Below are 13,708 nucleotides of genomic sequence, written 5' to 3' on the forward strand. Positions count from 1 at the left end.
ATAACTAAGTGAATATGATATACACACTAAAGCTGAAAAATCTGCATTTAGCATCACGTCTACAATATTGTTAGTTTACCTATGATTCATTTTTAATTAGTTGTTTTTATTGTACATCATTATTTAAAAAATGTTTAAATGTCATTAAAAGCACTAAACAAAGTAAATGTATTATTTATTATGGTCTGACATGTCTGCAGAAATGTTGCAATTTTGTAATGTGTTTTTGTACAGTGCCTTGCGAAAGGATTCGGCCCCCTTGAACTTTGCAACCTTTTGCCACATTTCAGGCTTCAAACAAAGATATAAAACTGTATTTTTTGTGAAGAATCAACAACAAAGTGGGACACAATCATGAAGTGGAATGACATTTATTGGATATTAACTTTTTTAACAAATCAAAAACTGAAAAATTGGGCGTGCAAAATTATTCAGCCCCCTTAAGTTAATACTTTGTAGCGCCACCTTTTGCTGCGATTACAGCTGTAAGTCGCTTGGGGTTTGTCTCTATCAGTTTTGCACATCGAGAGACTGACATTTTTTCCCATTCCTCCTTGCAAAACAGCTCGAGCTCAGTGAGGTTGGATGGAGAGCATTTGTGAACAGCAGTTTTCAGTTCTTTCCACAGATTCTCGATTGGATTCAGGTCTGGACTTTGACTTGGCCATTCTAACACCTGGATATGTTTATTTTTGAACCATTCCATTGTAGATTTTGCTTTATGTTTTGGTTCATTGTCTTGTTGGAAGACAAATCTCCGTCCCAGTCTCAGGTCTTTTTCAGACTTTTTTCTTCCAGAATGGTCCTGTATTTGGCTCCATCCATCTTCCCATCAATTTTAACCATCTTCCCTGTCCCTGCTGAAGAAAAGCAGGCCCAAACCATGATGCTGCCACTACCATGTTTGACAGTGGGGATAGTGTGTTCAGGGTGATGAGCTGTGTTGCTTTTACGCCAAACATAACGTTTTGCATTGTTGCCAAAAAGTTCCATTTTGGTTTCATCTGACCAGAGCACCTTCTTCCACATGTTTGGTGTGTCTCCCAGGTGGCTTGTGGCAAACTTTAAACGACACTTTTTATGGATATCTTTAAGAAATGGCTTTCTTCTTGCCACTCTTCCATAAAGGCCAGATTTGTGCAATATACGACTGATTGTTGTCCTATGGACAGAGTCTCCCACCTCAGCTGTAGATCTCTGCAGTTCATCCAGAGTGATCATGGGCCTCTTGGCTGCATCTCTGATCAGTCTTCTCCTTGTATGAGCTGAAAGTTTAGAGGGACGGCCAGGTCTTGGTAGATTTGCAGTGGTCTGATACTCCTTCCATTTCAATATTATCGCTTGCACAGTGCTCCTTGGGATGTTTAAAGCTTGGGAAATAATTTTGTATCCAAATCTGGCTTTAAACTTCTTCACAACAGTATCTCGGACCTGCCTGGTGTGTTCCTTGTTCTTCATGATGCTCTCTGCGCTTTTGACGGACCTCTGAGACTATCACAGTGCAGGTGCATTTATACAGAGACTTGATTACACACAGGTGGATTGTATTTATCATCATTAGTCATTTAGGTCAACATTGGATCATTCAGAGATCCTCACTGAACTTCTGGAGAGAGTTTGCTGCACTGAAAGTAAAGGGGCTGAATAATTTTTCAGTTTTTGATTTGTTAAAAAAGTTTGAAATATCCAATAAATGTCGTTCCACTTCATGATTGTGTCCCACTTGTTGTTGATTCTTCACAAAAAAATACAGTTTTATATCTTTATGTTTGAAGCCTGAAATGTGGCAAAAGGTCGCAAAGTTCAAGGGGGCCGAATACTTTCGCAAGGCACTGTAATTGCTTTTAAATATTAATTCACATTTGTGGTGCCACTAAATAAAAAATTATTTAAGTCAATATTGTTATAATGGAGGGAGGTTCTTCGAGGAACCATTATAAGGGGTTCTTCAAAGAACTTATAGGGCTTCCCACAAAAGGTTCTTCAAATAACTTTTAGGGGTTCCCCCACATCTTCAATTTGAAGAACCTCTAAAGGATACTCCAGGAACCTTTACTTTTTAGAGTGTATATTGATGAAAGTCACCTTGTCCGTGAGACATTTACAGAGTTATACACAGCCCAATTTGCGATGACTATTTTGGGGGTGAAATGGCAGCCACAACAGACAGACCTGATATCGCCCATAATTCGACGTCACGCGCTGAGTGGAAATGACCAAATTACCTATTTAGCTACACTTTGTAGTACATTTTAGTACAGTTTTCAAAGGGAGTAATTGGTTTTTAGGGGCAGTCGCTTTGAAGCTATTTGTCAAAGTATTGCGATACCAACTCCAGTCAGCAGATGGCGATGTGCATCTTTCAGGTGATTCTGCCACTGAAACGTATAATCTAGTGGACAAAACGCTTCTTCAACATCAACAGTTAGTCAGCCACCTTGCTTCACTCAAACTTTATGGAAGAATGTTTATTCAATAAATCTAGTAAACACCTCTCATACAAGGAAGACACCCCCCCCCCCCCCCCCCCAGGCCTTAAGGTCAGTTGTATTTCAAATATAGTACCCAGACGGAGAAAATCCAAGAAGCGTGTAGATTCTTGTAGAAGTGTAAATTCTTGGTTATCTGCAAGAACCCTGGCTAACAAGTTGAATCAGCAATACAAAATTGGGTTTAATTATTTATTTACTAAATACGTAACTAATCACACAGAATTCACATACACACAATTAATCATAACTTGATTACAAGTTACGTCATAAAGGAAAACATCCCTAGCTGACGGAACAGATATGACAGCTGGTTACACAAAGAAAAGGGGATTGGGTTTGAGTGAAAGAGCGGGAAGACTGAGGAACAAAAGGAGAAGTGATGTCTCTATCGGGCCGTAGGCAGCTACTCGATCGTAAATACAGTATCTTATGCATTCTAAATTACCGCCCATTTGGAAAAGGAAAATGCAATAAATATTTACTCTGAGCTGCGCTTTGATGGGTTGGTTGTAGATGGATGGCCGTGATGCCCAACAGAGTCCTTTGTCCATTGAAGAGTGTCTCTGGTGGTGAACGGGAAACGTTGTAATGTCGTCGTTGGGTGGTAGACGGGATACCCTGTCTGTCCTTTCCTAGCCCACGTTTTTAGCTGCTGTTGCTAACTCAACGGCTAGCAGGTATCACTTCTGTAGTGAATAAGAGCTAAAAGTTCATACAATTCGCAACCAAAGCTCACGCTGAGGTTGGCTTCATTCTGTAGTTATCTGAACCATTCTGACATCGGATCGTCATCCTAATGTACCCGGAACAGGAAGTTCTGTTGTCGTCAAGGCTTTATATAGGAAGGGAGAAGAGGGCATGTTTGAAAAGTTTTATAGCCCATTTTCCTTCACAGAGGCGGGCCACTGAGTGAGCAGCCCTAATTTATGAAAACCCACATCTCACATTTTAGAAGCTAAAATCACATTTCATCCCGTCACAAATAATGTCATATTAAAACATTTAAATTGAACAACAATTCCATGTGAATCCGATAACTCTGATGTGTAGACTTTCCACTGTACAGTTTGTCATCTTATCATTGATGAGAATGTCTCAGATGACAACCGAACTGACATCATATTCATTAAGTACCATTGCATATGTTCAATTGTTCGGATTACCAGAATATAGTTCATTTCCCCCCCACATTCTGACGTTCCCAGAATCTCTATGTTAACCAAGGGTATTTTAAATGTAACCTCTGTCATGTATTGTCATGTTGTGTCTTGTTTCTGTCCTTTCCCTTCACCCTGTCTCCCTCTGCTGGTCGTTATTAGGTTACCTTTTCTCCCCCTCTTTCCCCCAGCTGTTCCTTGTCTCCTCCTAACTACCTCGTCACCCCTTTTCCCACCTGTTCCCTTTTTCCCTCTGATTAGTCCTCTATATCTCTCTCTGTTTTTGTTTCTGTCTTTGTCGGATTCTTGTTTGTGTTATTCATGCCTGAACCAGACTATCGTCATGTTTGCTGCAACCTTGTCCTGTCCTGTCAGAATCTGCCGGTCCATCTGAGCCTACGTTTGTTTTGTTATTAAAGAAGCTCTGTTTACGTTAATTCGCTTTTGGGTCCTCATTCACGCACCTTAACAGAAGAATCCGACCAAGAATGGACCCAGCGACTTCGGATCCTCTCCACTCAGCCGTCGAGATCCAGGGAGCGATGCTAGGCAGACACGAGCAGGAATTGTCTGCTGCTCGACATGCCGTTGAGACCCTGGCCACCCAAGTCTCCAACCTCACAGAACAGGTTCACCATCTCCGCCTCGATCCACCGGCCACTTCCAGGGCTTTCGAATCTCTGGAGCCCAGAATCAATAACCCGCCGTGTTACTCTGGGGAGCCCACTGAATGCCGCTCGTTCCTCACCCAGTGTGATATTGTGTTTTCTCTCCAGCCCAACACTTACTCCAGGAGCACTGCTCGTGTCGCCTACGTCATATCTCTCCTTACTGGACGGGCTCGTGAGTGGGGCACGGCAATCTGGGAGGCAAGGGCTGAGTGTACTAACCAGTATCAGGACTTTAAGGAGGAGATGATACGGGTTTTTGATCGATCTGTTTTTGGGGAGGAGGCTTCCAGGGTCCTGTCTTCCCTATGTCAAGGTAATCGATCCATAACAGACTACTCTATTGAGTTTCGCACTCTTGCTGCCTCCAGTGGCTGGAACGAGCCGGCTTTGCTCGCTCGTTTTCTGGAGGGTCTCCGCGCAGAGGTAAAGGATGAGATTCTCTCCCGGGAGGTTCCTTCCAGCGTGGATTCCTTGATTGAACTCGCTATTCGCATTGAGCGACGGGTTGATCTTCGTCACCGAGCTCGTGGAAAGGAGCTCGCGTTCTCCGTTGCCCCCCTCTCCGCATCACTACCATCTTCCTCTGCCGGCTCGGGTGCTGAGCCTATGCAGCTGGGAGGTATCCGCATCTCGACTAAGGAGAGGGAACGGAGAATCACCAACCGCCTCTGTCTCTATTGCGGTTCTGCTGGTCATTTTGTCACTTCATGTCCAGTAAAAGGCCAGAGCTCATCAGTAAGCGGAGGGCTACTGGTGAGCGCTACTACTCCTGTCTCTCCTTCAAGATCCTGCACTACCTTGTCGGTCCATCTACGCTGGACCGGTTCGTCAGCTTCCTGCAGTGCCTTAATAGACTCTGGGGCGGAGGGCTGTTTTATGGACGAGACCTGGGCTCGGGAACATGACATTCCTCTCAGACAGTTAAGGGAGCCCACGGCCTTGTTCGCCTTGGATGGTAGTCCTCTCCCCAGGATTCAGCGTGAGACGCTACCTTTAACCCTCACTGTCTCTGGTAATCATAGCGAAACCATTTCTTTTTTAATTTTTCGTTCACCTTTTACACCTGTTGTTTTGGGCCATCCCTGGCTAGTTTGTCATAATCCTTCTATTAATTGGTCTAGTAATTCTATCCTCTCCTGGAACGTCTCTTGTCATGTGAAATGTTTAATGTCTGCTGTCCCTCCTGTTTCCTCTGTCTCTTCTTCACAGGAGGAGCCTGGTGATTTGACAGGGGTACCGGAGGAATATCACGATCTGCGCACGGTGTTCAGTCGGTCCAGGGCCACCTCTCTTCCTCCACACCGGTCGTATGATTGTAGTATTGATCTCCTTCCGGGAACCACTCCCCCCCGGGGTAGACTATACTCTCTGTCGGCTCCCGAACGTAAAGCTCTCGAAGATTATTTGTCTGTAGCTCTTGCCGCCGGTACCATAGTCCCCTCCTCCTCTCCCGCCGGAGCGGGTTTTTTTTTTTGTTAAGAAGAAGGACGGGTCCCTGCGCCCCTGCATAGATTATCGAGGGCTGAATGACATAACAGTGAAGAATCGTTATCCGCTTCCTCTTATGTCTTCAGCCTTCGAGATCCTGCAGGGAGCCAGGTTTTTCACTAAGTTGGACCTTCGTAACGCTTACCATCTCGTGCGCATCAGGGAGGGGGACGAGTGGAAGACGGCGTTTAACACTCCGTTAGGGCACTTTGAATACCGGGTTCTTCCTTTCGGCCTCGCTAACGCTCCAGCTGTCTTTCAGGCATTAGTCAATGATGTCCTGAGAGACATGCTGAACATCTTTGTTTTCGTTTACCTTGACGATATCCTGATTTTTTCACCGTCACTCCAGATTCATGTTCAGCACGTTCGACGTGTCCTCCAGCGCCTTTTAGAGAATTGTCTTTTTGTGAAGGCTGAGAAGTGCACTTTTCATGCCTCCTCCGTCACATTTCTCGGTTCTGTTATTTCCGCTGAAGGCATTAAGATGGATCCCGCTAAGGTCCAGGCTGTCATTGATTGGCCCGTCCCTAAGTCACGCGTCGAGCTGCAGCGCTTTCTCGGCTTCGCGAACTTCTATCGTCGTTTCATCCGTAATTTCGGTCAGGTGGCAGCTCCTCTCACAGCCCTTACTTCTGTCAAGACGTGCTTTAAGTGGTCCGTTTCCGCCCAGGGAGCTTTTGATCTCCTCAAGAATCGTTTTACATCCGCTCCTATCCTTGTTACACCTGACGTCTCTAGACAGTTCGTGGTCGAGGTTGACGCGTCAGAGGTGGGCGTGGGAGCCATTCTTTCTCAGCGCTCCCTCTCTGACGACAAGGTCCACCCTTGCGCGTATTTTTCTCATCGCCTGTCGCCGTCGGAACGTAACTATGATGTGGGAAACCGCGAACTGCTCGCCATCCGCTTAGCCCTAGGCGAATGGCGACAGTGGTTGGAGGGGGCGACCGTTCCTTTTGTCGTTTGGACTGACCATAGGAACCTTGAGTACATCCGTTCTGCCAAACGACTTAATGCGCGTCAGGCGCGCTGGGCGCTGTTTTTCGCTCGTTTCGAGTTCGTGATTTCTTATCGTCCGGGCTCTAAGAACACCAAGCCTGATGCTTTATCTCGTCTCTTCAGTTCTTCAGTAGCCTCCACTGACCCCGAGGGGATTCTCCCTGAGGGGCGTGTTGTCGGGTTGACTGTCTGGGGAATTGAGAGGCAGGTAAAGCAAGCACTCACTCAAACTCCGTCGCCGCGCGCTTGTCCCAGGAACCTTCTTTTCGTTCCCGTTCCTACTCGTCTGGCCGTTCTTCAGTGGGCTCACTCTGCCAAGTTAGCCGGCCACCCTGGCGTTCGGGGTACGCTTGCTTCCATTCGCCAGCGTTTTTGGTGGCCCACCCGGGAGCATGACACGCGTCGCTTCGTGGCTGCTTGTTCAGTCTGCGCGCAGACTAAGTCCGGTAACTCCCCTCCTGCCGGCCGTCTCAGGCCGCTTCCCATTCCCTCTCGACCGTGGTCTCACATCGCCTTAGATTTTGTCACCGGACTGCCTTCGTCAGCGGGGAAGACTGTTATTCTTACGGTTGTCGACAGGTTCTCTAAGGCGGCTCATTTTATTCCCCTTGCTAAGCTTCCTTCTGCTAAAGAGACGGCACAAATCATCATCGAGAATGTTTTCAGAATTCATGGCCTTCCGTCAGACGTCGTTTCGGACAGAGGTCCGCAATTCACGTCTCAATTTTGGAGGGAGTTTTGCCGTTTGATTGGGGCTTCCGTCAGTCTCTCTTCCGGCTTTCACCCCCAGTCTAACGGTCAAGCAGAACGGGCCAATCAGACTATTGGTCGCATCTTACGCAGTCTTTCTTTTCGCAACCCTGCGTCTTGGTCAGAACAGCTCCCCTGGGCAGAATACGCCCACAACTCGCTTCCTTCGTCTGCGACCGGGCTATCTCCTTTTCAGAGTAGCCTCGGGTACCAGCCTCCGCTGTTCTCATCTCAGTTCGCCGAGTCCAGCGTCCCCTCCGCTCAGGCTTTTGTCCAACGTTGCGAGCGCATCTGGAAGAGGGTCAGGTCTGCACTTTGCCGTTATAGGGCGCAGACTGTGAGGGCTGCTAATAAGCGTAGAACTAAGAGTCCTAGATATTGTCGCGGTCAGAGAGTTTGGCTCTCCACTCAGAACCTTCCCCTTAAGACCGCTTCTCGCAAGTTGACCCCGCGGTTCATTGGTCTGTTCCGTATTTCTCAAATCATTAATCCTGTCACAGTTCGACTTCTTCTTCCGCGATATCTTCGTCGCGTCCACCCGGTCTTCCATGTCTCCTGTATCAAGCCCGTTCTTCGCGCCCCCGCTCGTCTTCCCCCCCCCCCCATCCTTGTCGAGGGCGCACCCATCTACAGGGTCCGTAGGATTTTGGACATGCGTCCTCGGGGCCGTGGTCATCAGTACCTAGTAGATTGGGAGGGGTACGGTCCTGAGGAGAGGAGTTGGGTTCCCTCTCGGGACGTGCTGGACCGTGCGCTGATCGAGGATTTCCTCCGTTGCCGCCAGGTTTCCTCCTCGAGTGCGCCAGGAGGCGCTCGGTGAGTGGGGGGGTACTGTCATGTATTGTCATGTTGTGTCTTGTTTCTGTCCTTTCCCTTCACCCTGTCTCCCTCTGCTGGTCGTTATTAGGTTACCTTTTCTCCCCCTCTTTCCCCCAGCTGTTCCTTGTCTCCTCCTAACTACCTCGTCACCCCTTTTCCCACCTGTTCCCTTTTTCCCTCTGATTAGTCCTCTATATCTCTCTCTGTTTTTGTTTCTGTCTTTGTCGGATTCTTGTTTGTGTTATTCATGCCTGAACCAGACTATCGTCATGTTTGCTGCAACCTTGTCCTGTCCTGTCGGAATCTGCCGGTCCATCTGAGCCTACGTTTGTTTTGTTATTAAAGAAGCTCTGTTTACGTTAATTCGCTTTTGGGTCCTCATTCACGCACCTTAACAACCTCAGTAGGTTAGAGAGAGGAAAATGGGGGGGAAGAGGTATTTATGACTGTCATAAACCTAACCCCCAGGCCAATGTCATGACACTAGTAATCATTATACACACATACAATTCATCATATTTTCATATAAAGCGTAAGAAAATCTCAGCTACTCACGACAACCATTCCATTTGCTTTTTCAAGGACTCTCCGCCGCTACACAGCAGCTCTCCAAACATACTCCCAGCAGAACAAAAAATAAACTTTTGTTGGATCCCCAACAGTTCACTAACTTCCCAGAGACCACGGCAAAATCAAGCCTCCCAGGAACTTTAGATCTTCCGCTGCTTTCTAAAATATCATCCCGCTTATTATCCAAATTTCAATCATCTGATTGAGCATATTTCTATATGTTACTATCCAAACGTCAGATTAAGACTCATTTCCACATTCACACAACACAATGCTATTTTCAAACATACCTAATCAATTAGTTGTTTTTCAACAATATTTTAACCTGCAGGAATATTTTCACATTTATATGTCATGGTTAGTTCCTAGGATAATGTAACTCATACATTTACATCTTTCAATACTTCTGAAATTGGGTGCAGATTTAAAACAACTCAAGGTTTAAAACAATTACAGGTGCACCTTACTATCTTATACTATATCATAAATGGTCTTAACTACTAAACACAGATTCTAGTTTTCATCCAGCTCACACAGATAGCTGACTGGGTCCTGTTTACACCTCCACACAGAAATACACACTCAGAGCCTACAAGGCTTTTCTAAAAACTCCACTTTACGTGTTTCGCTCACCTCTTTCTTTTTATAAAATGACGTTTGAGGTGTCTGCAGGTGTTTATTGGGGTGTTCTGATCTGGAGAGACTCTTCTCTGCCTCTTCAGCATCATGAAGTTGTTGAGGCTCCCCAAAGGATCCACGATAGTCCCGTATCTCTCCTGTGTGAACAACAAAGTCAGACAGATGATTAAAGGCCCACAACAGCGGTAATCCACTGTAAAAGGTGATGCCAACAGCATAGCCATGATGTTGTACAACAATTGACGTCTGTAATGAATGTTAAAATTATTTGACAATTGTCTTAAAATGAGCAAGAATAGTCATATTTTGTCTTGTTTTCACATTAGTAGTAACATCTAAGATTGTAGGCTAGAAATAAGATATTGATGTTGTTGAAACTTGTTGACGGAATTTTGTTAATATTGACTAAATAATGTATACATTAGACATAGAGTTATAACTCACAGAGTTATATGTTGTCTGTTAAGGAATATGTTGGTACATAGGCAAAGAGGAAGGGTCAACAGACAACTCGTGATCACAGTGAAACTAACAACAGGAAATATGTCTGGTCCCCAACCAGGGAGGGGAGAAACCGTTGGGTGTGCAGTAGATTGTGTAACATATGGTAGCAGAAGATAAGCAATGTGTATGTGTTGGAATGGAATTGAAAAGCAGCTTTGTCATTGTCTGAGAGGGGGAGGGACATTTATGACGAAATGAGAGGTATATAAACCAATGTACAGGAAATGATAGGCAGAGCTCTTGAGAATATACGTCACTCACTATTTTTGGCTGGTCTCCGTCTGTTTCATTTCCCCTAGAACCTTACAAACGCTGGGTACAGACTGAGTATTTTAATTGAATTGGTTAATGAATACATAAGAACTAAATTCATCTAACAAAACTCTAAACAGTGTGCCAGACAACTTTTGATCTCTAATATAGGCCCCTTTCTGTGTTTGCTAAAATTGCGGCACGAGGGCAATTTGATTGCAGAAACTCCTCCCTGCTAATGAGGAAACCAATAGTTATGGATGTACTATATCTGCCTGGAGCAAAAATGGTGAGCAAAGATTTTAGTTTTTCACAAAGTATTCTGAATGTGAATGGGGGAAAACTCTGGGGAGTAACCTCCATTTCCAGGTTGCTCATGAGTACATTTCACACTACTTTGGATTATAATTGTAAGGCTCAATTGAATGTCCTAATTTAATATAAGGTATGCTATAGTATTATGAATTATGTGTAATTATTGAAGAACCGCGTTAATGACAGTATCCATTTGGGTGTTGTCAATGAAGTTAAGATTTTATTTTTTATTTCACCTTTATTTAACCAGGACGGCCAGTAGAGAACAAGTTCTCATTTACAACTGCGACCTGGCCAAGATATAGCAAAGCAGTGCAACAAAAACAACACCGAATTACACGTGGGATAAACAAACGTACAGTCAATAACACAATAGAAAAATCTATATAGTGTGTGCAAATGGAGTACGGAGGTAAGGCCATAGTAGCGTAGAAATTACAATTGAGCAAATTAACACTGGAGAGATAGATGTGCAGATGATGATGTGCAAGTAGAAATACTGGTGTGCAAAAGAGCAAATGAAGTTAATAAAAACATTGGGATGAGGTAGGTAGTTGGATGGTCTATTTACAGATGGGCTGTGTACAGCTGCAGCGATCGGTAAGCTGCTCAGATAGCTGACGCTTAAAGTTAGTGAGGGAGATATAAGTCTCCAACTTCAGTGATTTTTGCAATTCGTTCCAGTCATTGGCCGCGGTCAAACAACCACCCCTCATCACTGTCAAACGCTCCCTAAAACACTTCTGCAAGCAGGCCTTTCTAATCGACCTGGCCCAGGTAACCTGTAAGGATTTTGAACTCATCCCGTCAGTAGAGGATGCCTGGTTGTTCTTTAAAAGTAATTTCCTCACCACCTTAAATAAGCATGCCCCTTTTGAAAAATGTAGAACTAAGAACAGAGAGAGCCCTTGGTTCACTCCAGACCTGACTGCCCTCGACCAGCACAAAAACATCCTGTGGCGTACTGCACTAGCATCGAATAGTGACACTATGACACTATGACCCAAACTATTACAGACCTATATCCATCCTGCCCTGCCGTTCTAAAGTCTTCGAAAGCCAAGTTAACAAACAGATCACTGACCATTTTGAATCCCACCGTACCTTCTCTGCTGTGCAATCCGGTTTCCGAGCTGGTCACGGGTGCACCTCATCCACGCTCAAGGTACTAAACAATATCATAACCGCCATCGATAAAAGACAGTACTGTGCAGCCGTCTTCATCAACCTGGCCAAGGCTTTCGACTCTGTCAACCACCGTATTCTTATCGGCTGTGCAATCTGGTTTCCGAGCTGGTCACAGGTGCACCTCATCCACGCTCAAGGTACTAAACTATATCATAACCGCCATTGATAAAAGACAGTACTGTGCAGCCGTCTTCATCAACCTGGCCAAGGCTTTCGACTCTGTCAACCACCGTATTCTTATCGGCAGACTCTGCTGCCAATGACTGGAACGGCAGACTCTGCTGCCAATGACTGGAACGAATTGCAAAAATCGCTGAAGTTGGAGACATATCTCCCTCACTAACTTTAAGCATCAGCTATCTAAGCAGCTTACCTGTCGCTGCAGCTGTACACAGCCCATCTGTAAATAGTCCATCCAACTGCCTACCTCATCCCCATGTTTTTATTTACTTTTTTTGCTCGTTTGCACACCAGTATTTCTACTTGCACATCTATCACTCTATCACATTTGTTAAATTGTAATTACTTCGCTACTATGGCCTATTTATTGCCTTACGTCCATACCCCATTTGCACACACTATATAAAGATTTTTCTATTGTTTTATTGACTGTACGTTTGTTTATCCCACTTGTAACTCTGTGTTGTTTTTGTCACACTGCTTTGCTTTGTCGTGGCCAGGTTGCAGCTGTAAATGAGAACTCTTTCTCGACTGGCCTACCTGGTTAAATAAAGGTGAAATAAAAAAATTAAAAAATAATATTTGTCACTTTACTGACAACACCCAAATGGATACTGTCATTAACGCAGTTCTTCAATAATTACACATCATTCTTTATACTGTAGCTGTTTTGTTAGTCACATGTTCAACTATCATCAGCTGATCCAGGAAATAATTTTCTGAATGCCAGTCAAATGTCAAACATCACAACATGCAACAACAACCAAAGTGCTTCTTCATTCTTTACTCTGGTAAAGACAGTTATGCCGTGCTCCATGTTGGATCCAACATCCCTAACAAATTGATGTTTATAATGTTATTGTCTGCTTGATTTACAGTCGGGTCTCGTTAGTCTGTTTGGACACGGAGATACTTAGCTCATAATGTGTAGAGAACTGTTCCTTGATGGATAGACTATTGTACAACACACACAGCTATTTTCCTATATTTGTTCATAGGTGAAGTTTTGGGTCCTGCAGTAGGTTTGTGTTGTTGTTAGGTGAAGTTAGGGGTCCTACAGTAGGTCTATGTTGTGGTTAGGTGAAGTTATGGGTCCTACATTAGGTCTATGCTATTGTTAGGTGAAGTTTTGGGTCCTACAGTAGGTTTATGTTGTTGTTATGGGTCCTAGAGTACACTATTATGTCATGCAACAACAACAAAAGTGCTTCTTCGTTCATTACAGGTATATTTGTTGTTAGGTGAAGTTATGGGCCAATTTGTGACCAGAAAATACATACAGTACATGAAGGAGTTGTTTCAGGATTTCAATGAATTAATGTCACAATGTAGAATGTTTTAACATTGCAGTAGGAGTATTTTAATGATGTCGCAATGTTGAAACCTAAACGTTTGCCCCCTTATGAATTGATTTCAAAATGATATGGATATTAGCCTCAGGGGAAAAATCCAGGCAAAAAATCCAGGCTCTGAAATGGAAGAGTACTATTTATGTGATTTAACAAAAATTGACAAATAAAAATATTGTTAAAATCAAATCAAATGTATTTATATAGCCCTTCTTACATCAGCTGATATCTCAAAGTACTGTACAGAAACCCAGCCTAAAACCCCAAACAGCAAGCAATGCAGGTGTAGAAGCACGGTGGCTAGGAAAAACACCCTAGAAAGGCCAAAACCTAGG

This window comes from Oncorhynchus mykiss, chromosome 13 (assembly GCF_013265735.2).
Source record: "Oncorhynchus mykiss isolate Arlee chromosome 13, USDA_OmykA_1.1, whole genome shotgun sequence".
In the NCBI taxonomy this organism is placed as follows: domain Eukaryota; kingdom Metazoa; phylum Chordata; class Actinopteri; order Salmoniformes; family Salmonidae; genus Oncorhynchus; species Oncorhynchus mykiss.